The sequence below is a fragment of the Schistocerca americana genome, chromosome X (genome assembly GCF_021461395.2).
Source record: "Schistocerca americana isolate TAMUIC-IGC-003095 chromosome X, iqSchAmer2.1, whole genome shotgun sequence".
Classification (NCBI taxonomy): domain Eukaryota; kingdom Metazoa; phylum Arthropoda; class Insecta; order Orthoptera; family Acrididae; genus Schistocerca; species Schistocerca americana.
Window position 1 is genome coordinate 925,663,289 of NC_060130.1, and position 13,420 is coordinate 925,676,708.

At 41.8% G+C, this 13,420-nt stretch overlaps 1 protein-coding gene across 1 annotated transcript in view; it reads left to right on the forward strand.

Moving 5' to 3' along the window:
- Window positions 1-13,420, forward strand: part of LOC124556521 (rho GTPase-activating protein gacV) — a 307,419-nt gene that overhangs the window by 274,153 nt on the left and 19,846 nt on the right. The window lies entirely within an intron of this gene.

The following is a 13,420-nucleotide window of genomic DNA, read 5'->3' on the forward strand; positions in this document are numbered from 1 at the left end:
AGGATGGCTGTGTCATCCGCGTAGATTGCCATCATTGTGTTGTGTGTGGTTGGGAGATCGTTTATGTAGAGGTTAAACAGCAGGGGCCCTAGGATGCTTCCCTGGGGTACTCCCGCGTGTATACCGTGTTGTGTTGATTGTTTTCCCTGCACGTCAGTGTTGAAACTCCTGAGAGGTTCTTGGCGCTTCAGCCAAGAACCGCGCTGCTGCTATGATCGGAGGTTCGAATCCTGCCTCGGGCATCAATGTGTGTGATGTGCTTAGGTTAGTTAGGTTTAAGTATTTCTAAGTTTAGGGGACTGATGACCTCAGATATCAAGTCTCATAGTGCTTGGAGCCATTTGATTTTTGGTCTGCAGAGTGTCGACATATTGTCTTGACCTGCTCGATCACTAGATCTGCCTCCGATCGAGCATGTATGTGGCATCATCCGAAGATAACTTCAACGCCATCCACAAACAGCATTAACAGTCCCGGTACTGACCGACCACGTGCTACAGGCATGGAATTCCATCCCACAAATTGAAGTCCCGCATCTGTACAGCACAACGCATGCACGTTTGCATGCTTGCATAGAACATACTGGCAGTTATAAGAGTTAATAATGTACTAGCATTTCACATTTGCAGTGACTTTTCTCGAGCTTATATTAACCTGTGATCTTGCATGTTAATCACGTAAATATCTTACCTAGACAAATGTATTCTCGAAATTTCATTACTCTACATTAATTATTTTTTTTGGTGTTGCGATTTTCTGTCCGCCAGTGTATTCTAAATTGTTGGGATATGAGTACCATTCCTCCTTTATCTGCCATGGGGCAGTAAAGACCCACGGAAAATCCTTTCATCCCAAGGCCTTACTGGCCCACATGTTGAAGTAATTGTAGAGACGAAATGAGGATGATATTTCTTTAGAGGTTTATGATTTTCAAACGACAGTTCTCTCAAAGTTACAAGTAGATAATACGTATGGGAGAAAATTGCATTTAAGGTAATAATGGTCTTTTATTTCTTTTGTCTTTTACAGGTTTTCCCTTCGTCTGAAGATAATTATTTTCCTTTTTTGTCAAATGTTTGAATCGAGCGAAAACAAGACTCTCTAGAAATAACCCAATCGATTTTGGTCGAAATTTTCATAGCCAAAAATGGAAAAATGTGGTATAAAATGGATCAGCGTGAGATCTAGTTTTTTAAAGAAATATGTAATTGCTTGAAAGTAATCAAGGTAAACGTAATTAGTGATCTGAGGGTAAATCGAAATATTTCATGAACAACTGCTGCTAGCTATATAAATGAAGTGTCAAAAGATCATCTCGTCAAAACAGTGCTATTTTGCGTACAAAAAAAGAGACATTGTTTTAATATTTGATTTTTAAAATGGTTGAATCCGAATCAAGGAGTAAAGTTAGAACATTTCGAAGACTGGTTTCTGAAATAGGCGTCAAAATAAAAAACTGAAAAAAAACGGTCAAATGTTTTGTAAAAAGATTTGTCCAAAAATGAGAAGCAAAACAGATTAGAGGAACGTTTGACGCACCTTTAAACTCTCAATCGGCACCTCATTTGCTGTACATTATGTCGAGCACCACTCGATTCAGCTTTTAGATAAATTGTTTCACTAACCACTTGACTGTTTCTTCAACTTTTTATTATGAGTACAAATACACACTTTACCACATTTTAACATTAAAAAGGTAGTTCAGCGAACTCGGCTGCTTATTACGTGTATCAACAACAGCACTTATAACATAAGTTTAATTACTGACATTTTCGAAACAAACCATTACACTCGTCTTCTTGAGCTTCTATGATGGCTTTCAGCGTCATTATCCAAATTGAAACACTGCGCGTTGCTCTGAGCCGCATTGTGCTGGCTCTGTCGCCAGGAACGCCATATTGTCAACGGGGAAATTTATACTTAGCAGGTGTCGAGTGGCAAAATAATTAGGCGTTACCAACATTCATTACACAAGAATGTGGAATCAAAAGTCTGGCAAACGCTGGAAATGTGAATATGCTGTTGGAAAGACGGGTTTTATTTTACTTGGAGTCCATCTTTGGGGCTCCTGTTTATAGGAAATAACCTCCTGAAACCCGTAATATGAACTGAAGCACCTAAATTCTATCAAGATATTTTACCTTTTACTAGGTGTACTGAACCCACTGCGTACTATAATGAGCTTTTATCTATCCTTTCTCCTTCTTCGCCCCGAAGGCCATCTTGAAACATTTGTGTCCTTGTGTTCCTACCAAAGCTCATTCATTTAACTAAAGAAAGCTTTCCTCTTCCTCTCAACTCTACTTTTCACGAGCCCACCCATTTTGTTTGCTAAATAATAACATTACATCAGTTTCTCTCCTATTTCACTCCCAATTTGCTACTTAAACATGTTGTTATATGTAATTCTTCATTACCTTCACCAGGTGCGACCCTCATTTTTTGATAGTTTTATGTCATCATTCATGTATGTCTTCATTTCTCTTAAAAGTTCTACCAGCTGAGCCTTAGTTTCAGCAACATCTTCTTCCAAAGTTACGTAATATTGCTGACATTGTCGCAGTCTATTTCCGTTCTAGTTTCAGGTTTACTTACCCGCTTCTTCAGCAAACATCTCTAATGACAAAGATGACAATATCCGCTGATGTCTTCACCAAAATTTCGTAGTGCGTGAATTTATAAAGCTTCCTACTTCAATTCTAAAACACGTTTTATACAATGGATGTAACGTGTCAGCTGACTTTGCATTTTTTTTTTTTTTTAGGTAGCTACAGATAAGGAGGTAATGAAATTTTGCAGCACCGTTATACAGGAATACAACAGAAAAAAAATTCTGTACTCTACCTCAACAGTTAATGGATGTCGAGGGCTGGTTATTTTGGGAAAAAAAGAAGGAAAAAAAAGAAAAAAAGAAAATTTACTTTCACATCCCGATCAGCAGGGAGCAACTGTTCCGTATGAACTTCCCAATAAGGCAGTAACGAGTTTGATGATCGAATTTAGACAAAGCTGTAGTTCTAAGTACTGTAGTTTTTCCCACAGTAACTGCAGTTCTACTTGAAAACATGATTTGACACCTATACACCTGTACTTAATATTGCTATAACATGAGACTAGCCATTGCACAGGGAGGAATTTTTGTAATTCATGTAGGTAAAAATAAATGATTCTGTTAACATATTAGGTGAACAGTTTAGGTAATATAACCTATACAATGTGATTCATTAAAATTAATAGTGAAATATAGTGTAATTTGTACTTGAGTTATTGTGTGTGAGTGAGAAAACAAACATAACAGGGAAAATTCAAGAGTTTATCGGTGCACGTGCACATCCTCTCGCAGGGCACCAACGAGACCAGATGATGGACAGTATTTTACACCCTCACCCCATAACGCACACTGACGCTAATCTCAGGTTAATGGAGGAAATTAGCTCGGAGGTAAGGGAGGGATCCATCCGAAGACACTTTCATTGGTGCGGCGAAAACACGACTCTCATCGAACATCATACTGCCCTTTCACAAATACCAGGTACGACATTGTAACCAGGAATAATTACCCCACTCCTCCCGCTCAACAAAAAATCACAATTCGTTCTCCGTAGCCGACAGTCATCTGGCAGTGTGTTGTGTTTCTGCAATAGAACGAGCGAAGTGGTGCAGTGGTTAAGACACATGACTCCCATTCGGGGGAACGGCGGCTTAAATATCAGTCTAGCCTTCTTGATTTAGGTTTTCTATGGACAATACTAAATCGTTTTAGGCGAATGCTAGTATGGTCACTTTAACAAAGATACGGCCGAATTTCTACGCCAGTCTGAGCCTGTGCTGTCTCTGATGGCTGCGCGGCTCCCACCGTCGGAGGTTCCAGTCCTCCCTCGGGCATGGGTGTGCGTGATGTCCTTAGTGTAGGTTAGTGTAAGTAGTGTGTAAGCTTAGAGACCAAGACCTCAGCAGTTTGGTCCCATAATATCTTACCACAAATTTCCAATTGTCTCTGATGGCCTCGACGTCGACGGAGCTGTAAACTTGAACCTTCCTTTCCACAGTATGGAACAGGGATTACCAGCAGTAATTTCCTAGAATCTGATGCGAAGGTGTTCCGATGGTGTTCGCAGCCGGCGACTGTTCTCCTGAAACAGTTACAGCCGTCAGCATCCCGTGGTCTTGTGGTTTGCGTTCCTGACTCTCGAACACAGGGTCCAGGGTTCAATTCCCAGCCGGGCTGCGGCCTTTCTCCGCTCGGCACCACCACCACCACCAACACCACCCCCATCATCATCATCATCATCATCAAGCTCATTCGGCTAGCCACGCGGTCTAACGCGCTGCTTCCCGAGCGGGAAGGCGTGTCGGTCCCGGCACGAATCCGCCCCGGTGCGCCGGCCAGTCTGTGGATGGTTTTTAAGGCGGTTTTCCATCTGCCACCCTGGGTTTGGCGTTGGGCGGCGGTGGCGTGGGTGGCCTGTTGCGGGATTGTGAACCACTGGGGGCTAAGGCGGGAAGAAGCCTCTCCATCGTTTCTAGGTCCCCGGTTCAACACCCAATACATAATACACACCATCATCATCATCGACGTACAAGTCGTTGAAGTGGCGTCAAATAAAAAAATAAAGAGAGAAAGAATAAGAAAAGAGACTTACACCTGGAGGCCTAACTCCCCATAAAGGGACTCCCGCCCAAAAATGCCATACGCACGTTTCAGTTACGGCAAAAGATGGGAACAACACAAGCTCCCACCCCAGGCCCTGGCGTACCCATCGGTGCCGACCGACCTCCGTGTCGTCCTCGATCAATGGCGTCCTTGGATGCGGTATGGACGTCCGTGAGGTTAGTACACCGCTGTACTGGCCATTGTCAATTCTTGTGACCCGAAGTCACTACTATTCGGTCGAGTAGTTTCTCAGTTGGCATCACAAGGCTAAATGCACCCCCTCCCAGTTCCCCCGCCAAGGAAAAATCTTGAGCAGTAGCGGGAATCGAATCCAGATCCTTCAGCTATAGAGGTGGACACAAGATGTGAGCAAATCTGTTAAAATTGTTGATGGTTCGCAACTAGTTTGATCTCTTACATCTGTCCACCATTGTAGGCCTGCAAATACAGTTGTGTTTACACCACTTGCATGGTTATCTATGATGTTTTTTGACGTATTTTCGCGTCTTCCAACACAGTGTAGCGATTTCAGTGTGTGACTTTTCTAGAGTCACTGAACAGGCTAACATACGTAATAATTGAGTCTTTCTGTCTGCTTTCTTCTTACGAGTTGCTATATGATTCGAATGTTTAATTTGGAAACATTAGGTTACACCGTATGGAAATTCTGAAAAACAGCCGGAAGCTGCATTTCTCGATACCTTGCAGTTCAACATGCATTTTAATTATATTTCTTTACGTATGTCTGCATGTAGCAAAAAATGGTTCAAATGGCTCTGAGCACTATGGGACTTAACATCTGTGGTCATCAGTCCCCTAGAACTTAGAACTACTTAAACCTAACTAACCTAAGGACATCACACACATCCATGCCTGAGGCAGGATTCGAACCTGCGACCGAAGCGGTCACGCGGTTCCAGACTGAAGCGTCTAGAACCGCACGGCCACACCGGCCGGCTGCATGTAGCAAAGGCGGCCGGTAGTGGAACTTGAGTTTTGTGTTGAGGTCTTCAGGACGTAGACTGATCTGATGCAACTTCCCGTGCTACTCTATCCTGTGCAAACTTCTTCATCTCTTAGTAGCTGCTGCAACATACATCCTTCTGAATCTGTTTACTGTCTTCATCTCTTAGTCTCCCCCTACGATTTTTGCTCCCCTCACTTCCCTCCAGTACTAAATTGGTGAGCCGGCAGGGGTGACCGAGCGGTTCTAGGCGCGTCAGTCTGGAACCGCGCGACCGCTACGGTCGCAGGTTCGAATCCTGCGTCGGGCATGGATGTGTGTGATGTCTTTAGGTTAGTTAGGTTTAAGTAGTTCTACGTTCTAGGGGACTGATGACCTCAGAAGTTAAGTCCCATAGTGCTCAGAGCCATTTGAACGATTTTTGAACTAAATTGGTGATCCCTTGATGTCTCAGAATATGTCCTACCAACCGATCGCTTCTTCTAGTCAGGTTGTGACACAAATTTCTTTGCTCCACAATTCTACTCAGTGCCACCTCATTAGTTACATGATCTACCCATCTAATCCTTAGCATTCTCTGTAGACCACATTTCGAAATCTTCTATTCTCAAGTTCAAGTGGCTCTGAGCACTATGGGACTTAACATCTGAGGTCATCAGTCCCCTAGAACTTAGAACTACTTAAACCTAACTAACCTAAGGACGTCACACACATCCATGCCCGAGGCAGGATTCGAACCACCTTTTATCTAAATTGCTTACCAACGTCCATACATGGCTACACTCCAGACGAATATCTTCAGAAAAGACTTCCTAACACTAAAATCTACATTTGATGTTAACAAATTCCTCTTCATCAGAAATTCTTCTCTTGCCATTGTCAGTCTACATATTATATTGTCTCTACTTCGACCATCATCAGTTATTTTGCTGCCCAAATAGCAAAACTCATCTACTACTTAAAGTGTTTCGTTTTCTAATCTAATTCCCTTAGCATCGTCTGATTTAATTCGACAACATTCCGTTATCCTTGTTTTGCTTTTGTTGGTGTTCATCTTATATCCTCCTTTCAAGACACTGCCCAATCCGTTCAACTGCTCTTCCAAGTCCTTTGCTGTCTCTGACAAAATCACAGCGTCATCGACAAACCTTAAAGTTTTTATTTCTTCTCCCTGAACGTTAATTCGCACTCGAAATTTTTCTTTGGTTTCCTTTGGTTTCAATGTACATATTGAATAACATCGGGGATAGGCTACAACCCTGTCTCACACCTTTCTCAACCACTACATCCCTTTCATGCCCTTCGACTCTTGTAACTGCCGTCTGGTTTCTGTACAAGTGGTAAATAGCCTTTCGCTACCATTATCCCCGCTACCGACAAAATTTCAAATAGAGCATTCCAGTCAATATTGTCAAAAGCCTTCTGGAAGTCTACAAATGCTATGAACGTAGGTTTGCCTTTCCTTAACCTATATTCTTTGATAAGCTGCAGGTTCAGTACTGCTTCGTGGAGTTCCTACATTTCTCCGGAATCCAAACTGGTCTTCCCCGAGGTCGGTTTCAACCAGTTTTTCCATTCTTCTGCAAAGAATTCGTGCTAGCATTTTGCAGCCATGACTTATTAAACTGATAGTTAGATAATATTCACATCTGTTAGCAATTGCTTTCTTTGGAATTGAAATTATTATATTCTTCTTGAAGTCTGAGGGTACGCCTTTCTCATACATCTTGCTCACTACACGGAAGAGTTTGGTCATGGCTGGCTTTCCAAAGGCTATCAGTAGTTCTAACGCAATGTTGTGTACTCCCGCGACCTTGTTTCCACTTCGGTCTTTCAACACTCTGTCAAATTCTTGTCGTAGTATCATATCTTCCATCTCATCTTCATCTACGTCCTCTTCATTTATATAATACTGCGCTCAAGTACGTCTCCCTTGTATAGACCGACTATACACTCCTTCCACTTAACAGCTTTCCCGTTTTTGCTTAAGACTGGTTTTCCATCTGAGCTGCTGATATTCATACAACTGCTTCTCTTTTCTCCAAATGCCTCTTTCATTTTCCTATAGGCGGTATCTCTCTATCGCTTAGTGATATATGGCTCTAAATCCTTACATTTGTCCTCGAGCCATTCCTGCTTAGCAATTTTGCACTTTCTGTCAATCTCATTTTTAGAGGTTTTTATTCTGTTGTTTTACCCAAGAATTTCTACTAGGCCTTGTCTTTTTACGTATTTGATCCTCTGCTGCCTTCACTATTTTATCTCTCAAAGCTACCCATTCGTCTTCAACTGTATTCCTTTCCCTTGTTCTTGTCAATCGTTCCCTAATTGTCCCCCTGAAACTCTCAACAACCTCTGGTTCTTTCAGTTTATCCAGGTCCCATCTCTTTAATTTCCTTTTTGCAAATTTATTCAGTTTTAATCTACAATTCATAACCAATAAATTCTGTTCAGAGTCGATATCTGGCCCAAGAAATGTCTTCCAATTTAAAATCTAGTTTCGAAATCTCTGTCTTACCAGTATATAATCAATCTGAAACCTTCCGGTTTCTCCAAGTCTCTTCCACGTATATAGCCTTCTCTCATGATTCTTAAACCAAGTGTTAGCGATGATTAAATTATTCTCTGTTAAAAATTCTAGCAGTTGGTTTCCTCTTCAATCCTTTCTCCTAGTCCATATTCTCCTACTATTTTTCTTTCTCTTCCTTTTCCCACTTGTCCCACTTCCGCATCACAGCTAAATTTTCATCCCCCTTAACTATCAATAATTTGTTTGAACACATTATACATTTCTTCAATCTCTTTATCATCTGCGGAGCTAGTTTGCACACAAACTTGCACTACCGTGGTGGGTGTGTGTTTGCTGTCTACATTAATGCGTTCACTATACTGTTCATAGTAGCCCACCCTCGTTCCTATTTTCTTATTTATTATTAAACCTACTGCTCCATACCTCTATTTGATTTTGTACTTATAACCGGGTATTCACATGACCAGAAGTCCTGTTCCTCCTGTCACCGAACTTCGCAAATTCATACTGTATTAGTTTTCAGCCTATCCATTTACCTTTTTAAATTCTCTAACCTACCTACCCGATTAATGGATCTGACATTCCACGCTCCGATTCGTAAAACGCCAGTTTTGTTTCTCCTGATAACGACATGCTACTGACTAGTCCCCGCCCGGAGATCCGAATGGGGGACTATTTTACCTCCGGAATATTTTACCCAAGAGGATGCGATCATCATTTAATCATACGGTAGATCTCCATGTCCTCGGGAAAAGTTACGGCTGTAGTTTCTCTTTGCTTTCAACCGTTCGCAGTACCAGCACACCAAGGCCGTTTTGGTTGATGTTACAACGCCAGATCAGTCAATCATCCAGATTGTTGCCCCTGCAACTACTGGAAAGGCTGCTGCCCCTCTTCAGAAACCATACGTTTGTCTGGCCCCTCAAGAGATACCTCTCGTGGTTGCACCTACGGTACGGCTATCTGTATCGCTGAGGCACGCAAGCCTCCCCAGTTAGAGCTAGAATTTTTCTTCGAATGTCATTTCCTGTCCCTCACTAGTGCACTAATCGCGTAAACAGCGTTTTTATGCCTCCTCGTCTACCATACTTCTTTCAGATGAAATTTGAGCAGCTAATAGGCTACAACCTGCATTTTCAAAACTCACAAGTAGATTACCAAACGGGTACATCGACAACTTTGGTCACACTGAAAAGCATTGTGAATTGCCCCTCAATGTTGGCAACCGATGCCGCTAAGCCGTAGGACACAGGCTTATGTGATATTTATTTATTTATTATCAACTTAATTTTAAAAGTGAGGAGCTAAGAACCACAAGGGCCTAAAGCACACTGTCATCGATTCTGGGATTGTAGCACTTGCGCACGCTCCTGACATCTGTTGATCTTACGATGAACCAGCTTGATCAGTGCTGTAACCATACGCTGTATATACGAACGTTTGTTAAAAGCTGGATGAACCAGTTTGATCAGTTCTGTACCCATACGCTGTGTGTATGAACATTTGTTAAAAGCTGTCTCGCCGATTTCCGTAATACTCACATCCATACGGGCCCAAAGCACAAATTATCATTACTGTAGTAACGCTCGCTGGCTATACTGACGCCTATTTCTGCATTAAAGCTGGAAGCTCATGAAGGAATGTCTTATCCATAACTTCACTTTCCATGGTTTCAGCATTCCAGCCTGTGAACTAGACAATGAGTATTTCAGAACTATAAAAAGTGTTAAGGGCTTCACTACCAGATTAAAAGTTGATGTTCGTGGTAACAATTTACGTTTTAAAAATTTTACAATAATGAAATTTTCAACTGGTTACCGTGAACTGTTGTTGAAAGTAACATACCTTTCATCGGAGCCGTGGGAGGCCATTATTGTCTTCAAGTCACACCGAGGGAGAACATAGTTTGTCATTTCCCCACAGTTTTTAGATGCCCAATTTCATCAGTGGAAGACAAATATCAACCTCGAAACATAAAGACCTAACATAACCACTAGATCGAACTTAAAACACATAAACTTAACGAAACTACTATCTTTCCGCCTGAAGTGAACAGACAGTTCCTGATGAACCTCAAACCAGAGACTGAGCTTAATGAAAACGATGATAACGAGGACCATGAAAGTGATGGGATAGGTCGTAATTGTTTTTGTGGTGCACTTGGTATCTTTTCTTTACGTTCTGATTTTAGTTTCGCATCAGTTACAAATTATACAACACCCAAAAAGACACTAATGCCACTAGCCTATATATGAAAATTTTGTGGATTAATACCAACAATAATAATCCTAAATGTTAATTAAAATTTCATAAAATAAAGCGCGTGCATTACTTTGTTATAGGATATATAGGATGTTGAAACCTAGTTAAAAAAAAGTCACACCTATGAGACTGGTGGTTTGCCTACAAATTTGGTTTTCACAAATATTTATTTTACTCAGAATTTTGTATCTGTGCTTTGGGCCCTTATGGTTCTCAGTGTCTCAATTGTTTTCACATTTACGCAATTGTTACATAACGTTTATGGTTATTAATAAACATAGCCATTAATATTTGAACAAAAATTTATTTCATATTTTATTATATCGTTTAGTTAATAACTGCTTTAATCATTAATATCTGTACAAAGAGCGTAAAACAAATAACAGAGAAATTTTATGCAAACGTTTCCGGGGATAATTACAATGACGGGAAAGAATTCTAACACAATGGAGCAGCCGGCCGGAGTGGCCGAGCGGTTCTAGGTGCTACAGTCTGGAACCGCGCGACCGCTACGGTCGCAGGTTCGAATCCTGCCTCGGGCACAGATGTGTGTCACGTCCTTAGGTTAGTTAGGTTTAAGTAGTTCTAAGTTCTAGGGGACTGATGACCTCAGAAGTGAAGTCCCATAGTACTCAGAGCCATTTGAACAATGGAGCAGTTGTACGAGGTAAATGAGAGTCTGTAGGCGTGTTTCTACCCCTAACAGATGGTTTCTATTTTAATGCCGCGCCGGCCGCGTTAGACTGGCACTAGTGACGCCACTATGAGCATGCTAATCAGGTTTGCTTTAAATACGCGCTGTAACGCCAATGAGCGTTAGTTACCTTTGAGATTGGACTTAGTTGCTGTTAGTCAAGAATACCTTTAAGACGACGAACAAGCCATTATCAACAGCTCACTGAGTTTGAACCAGGTTGTGTAATAGGGATACGAGAAGCTGGATGTTACTTCAGGGATACTGCAGTAAGACTGGCCAGGAATATAGCCACTGTACATGATTGAGGGCAGTGATGGTCACGGGAATGTACGATCGCAAGAAGGCCGGAATGCGGCCTACCACGTGGCACTACCGAAAGGCAAGACCGTTGTGTTGGGCATATGGCTGTTGTGCATCGTAGAGCCTCGGCAGCAGCAGTTCGAGCAGTAGTTGGCACCACAATGACACAACGAACTGTTACAAGTCGGTTACATCAAGGACAGTTTCGGGACAGACGCCCTGTGGCATGCATTCCATTGACCCCTGATCACCGCCGTTTGCGACTTCAGTGGTGTCAAGCGAGAGTTCATTGGAGGGTGAAGCGGAGGTCTGTTATGATGAGAGCCGGTTTTACCTCCATGCCAATGATGGCTGTGTGTAGGTTAGTAAGCAGCCAGCCTGTGTGCTAGTCACACTGGACCTACACGTGGAGTTATGATCTGAGGTGCGATTTCGTATGACAGCAGGAGCACTCTCGTGGTTATCCTACGCATCCTGACTGCTAATTTGTACGTGAGTTTGGTGATTCGACTTGTTGTGCTGCCATTCATTAACAGCACTACAGGGGATGTTTTCCAGCATGATCATGTTCGCCCACATACAGCTGTTTTAACCCAACATGCTGTACAGAGTGTTGACATGTTGCTTTGGCCTGCTCGATCACCAGATCTGTCTCCAATCGAGAATACATAAGGACATCATCGGACAACAATTCCAGCGTCATCCACAAGCAGCATTAACCATCCCTGTACTGGCCGTCCAAGTGCAACAGACATTTAACTCCATTCCCCAAAGTGACATCAGACACCAGTACGACACAATGCATGCACTTTTCCGTGCTCGCATTCAGCATCCTGACGGTTTTCTTCTTCTTCTTCCGTGTCCGGATGCACCAATTATATCTTCCCTTCCCAGTAATTAGCAACGTAGATTGCTTTGTCATTGACTTTCAAAATATCATCTTTAGTGCATGTCAGAGACATGTCTGGGCAGATCAGTAGGTGGTCCAAGTCCTGTATTGCTCCGCATTCACACCTATCGCTATCACTGTTACCCCATTTAAATAGGTTTGATTTGCACCCAGTTACTCCAGTGCGCAGCCGGTTTAATGACCTCCAAGTTGTAAAAGGTAGTTGAAATCCTGCAGATCCCTCCTCAAGTAGTTCCATTGTGGAGTGTGGCACCATTTCTTCCCAGAGAGATAGCCGCCTTGCGACGGGCTTGGTGGCGAGCTCTTCAGTAGTTTCAATGAAACTCCTGCGGGATTTCAGCCGGACACGTTGTTTTCGGTGCATATACATCGGGTGTCGAGGATTATATCCTGACGGTTACACCAGTTATTAGTGTACCAGCATTTCACTCTTGCTATGGCTGTTCTCGCACTTACATTAAACTGAACTTCCAGCGTTAATAGCTTAAATACATTACCTAGACAAATGTAATCCCGAAATTTCACTACTCTACATTAATTATTTCTTTGTGTTCGGATTTCTTTTTCGTCAGCCTATATATACTGTGATAGTTGACCATTACTCCTAATATGAGAAGTTATTATTGAACCATATTTAATTGGTATCACAGTCAGCATTTCCATGTCATATGCGTTTATTCAGATGAGAGTGCCAATAAGTAAAAGTACTCAGTACCTTCAGAACCATAAAGTGTTTACATATTAAAACATACTGCACTAAGTACCATATCTGTTAATACTTATCATGAATAGTTGTTAGTAAATTTAAATAATTGTATCCGATAAATTTCTCTACTGCTAACCGTCCGAACTATAGTACGAAAGACTGTTAATTTTTGACAACTGTCTATTAAAGTAAATCGGCAAAAATTATTTCATTCGATTGTTATTGAAGTAAGCCCTACAACGTAAGTACGCACACCATTAAAATCGAAAATACAGTTACAGCTTTCTTTTGGTTTGCAAACCCTGTCAGTCATCTTAACATGCAAACTAAAGCGCAAACTAAAATTATTACAAATTTAGTGAGAACAATAAGGCTTTTTTAAGATATTTGTGGAATT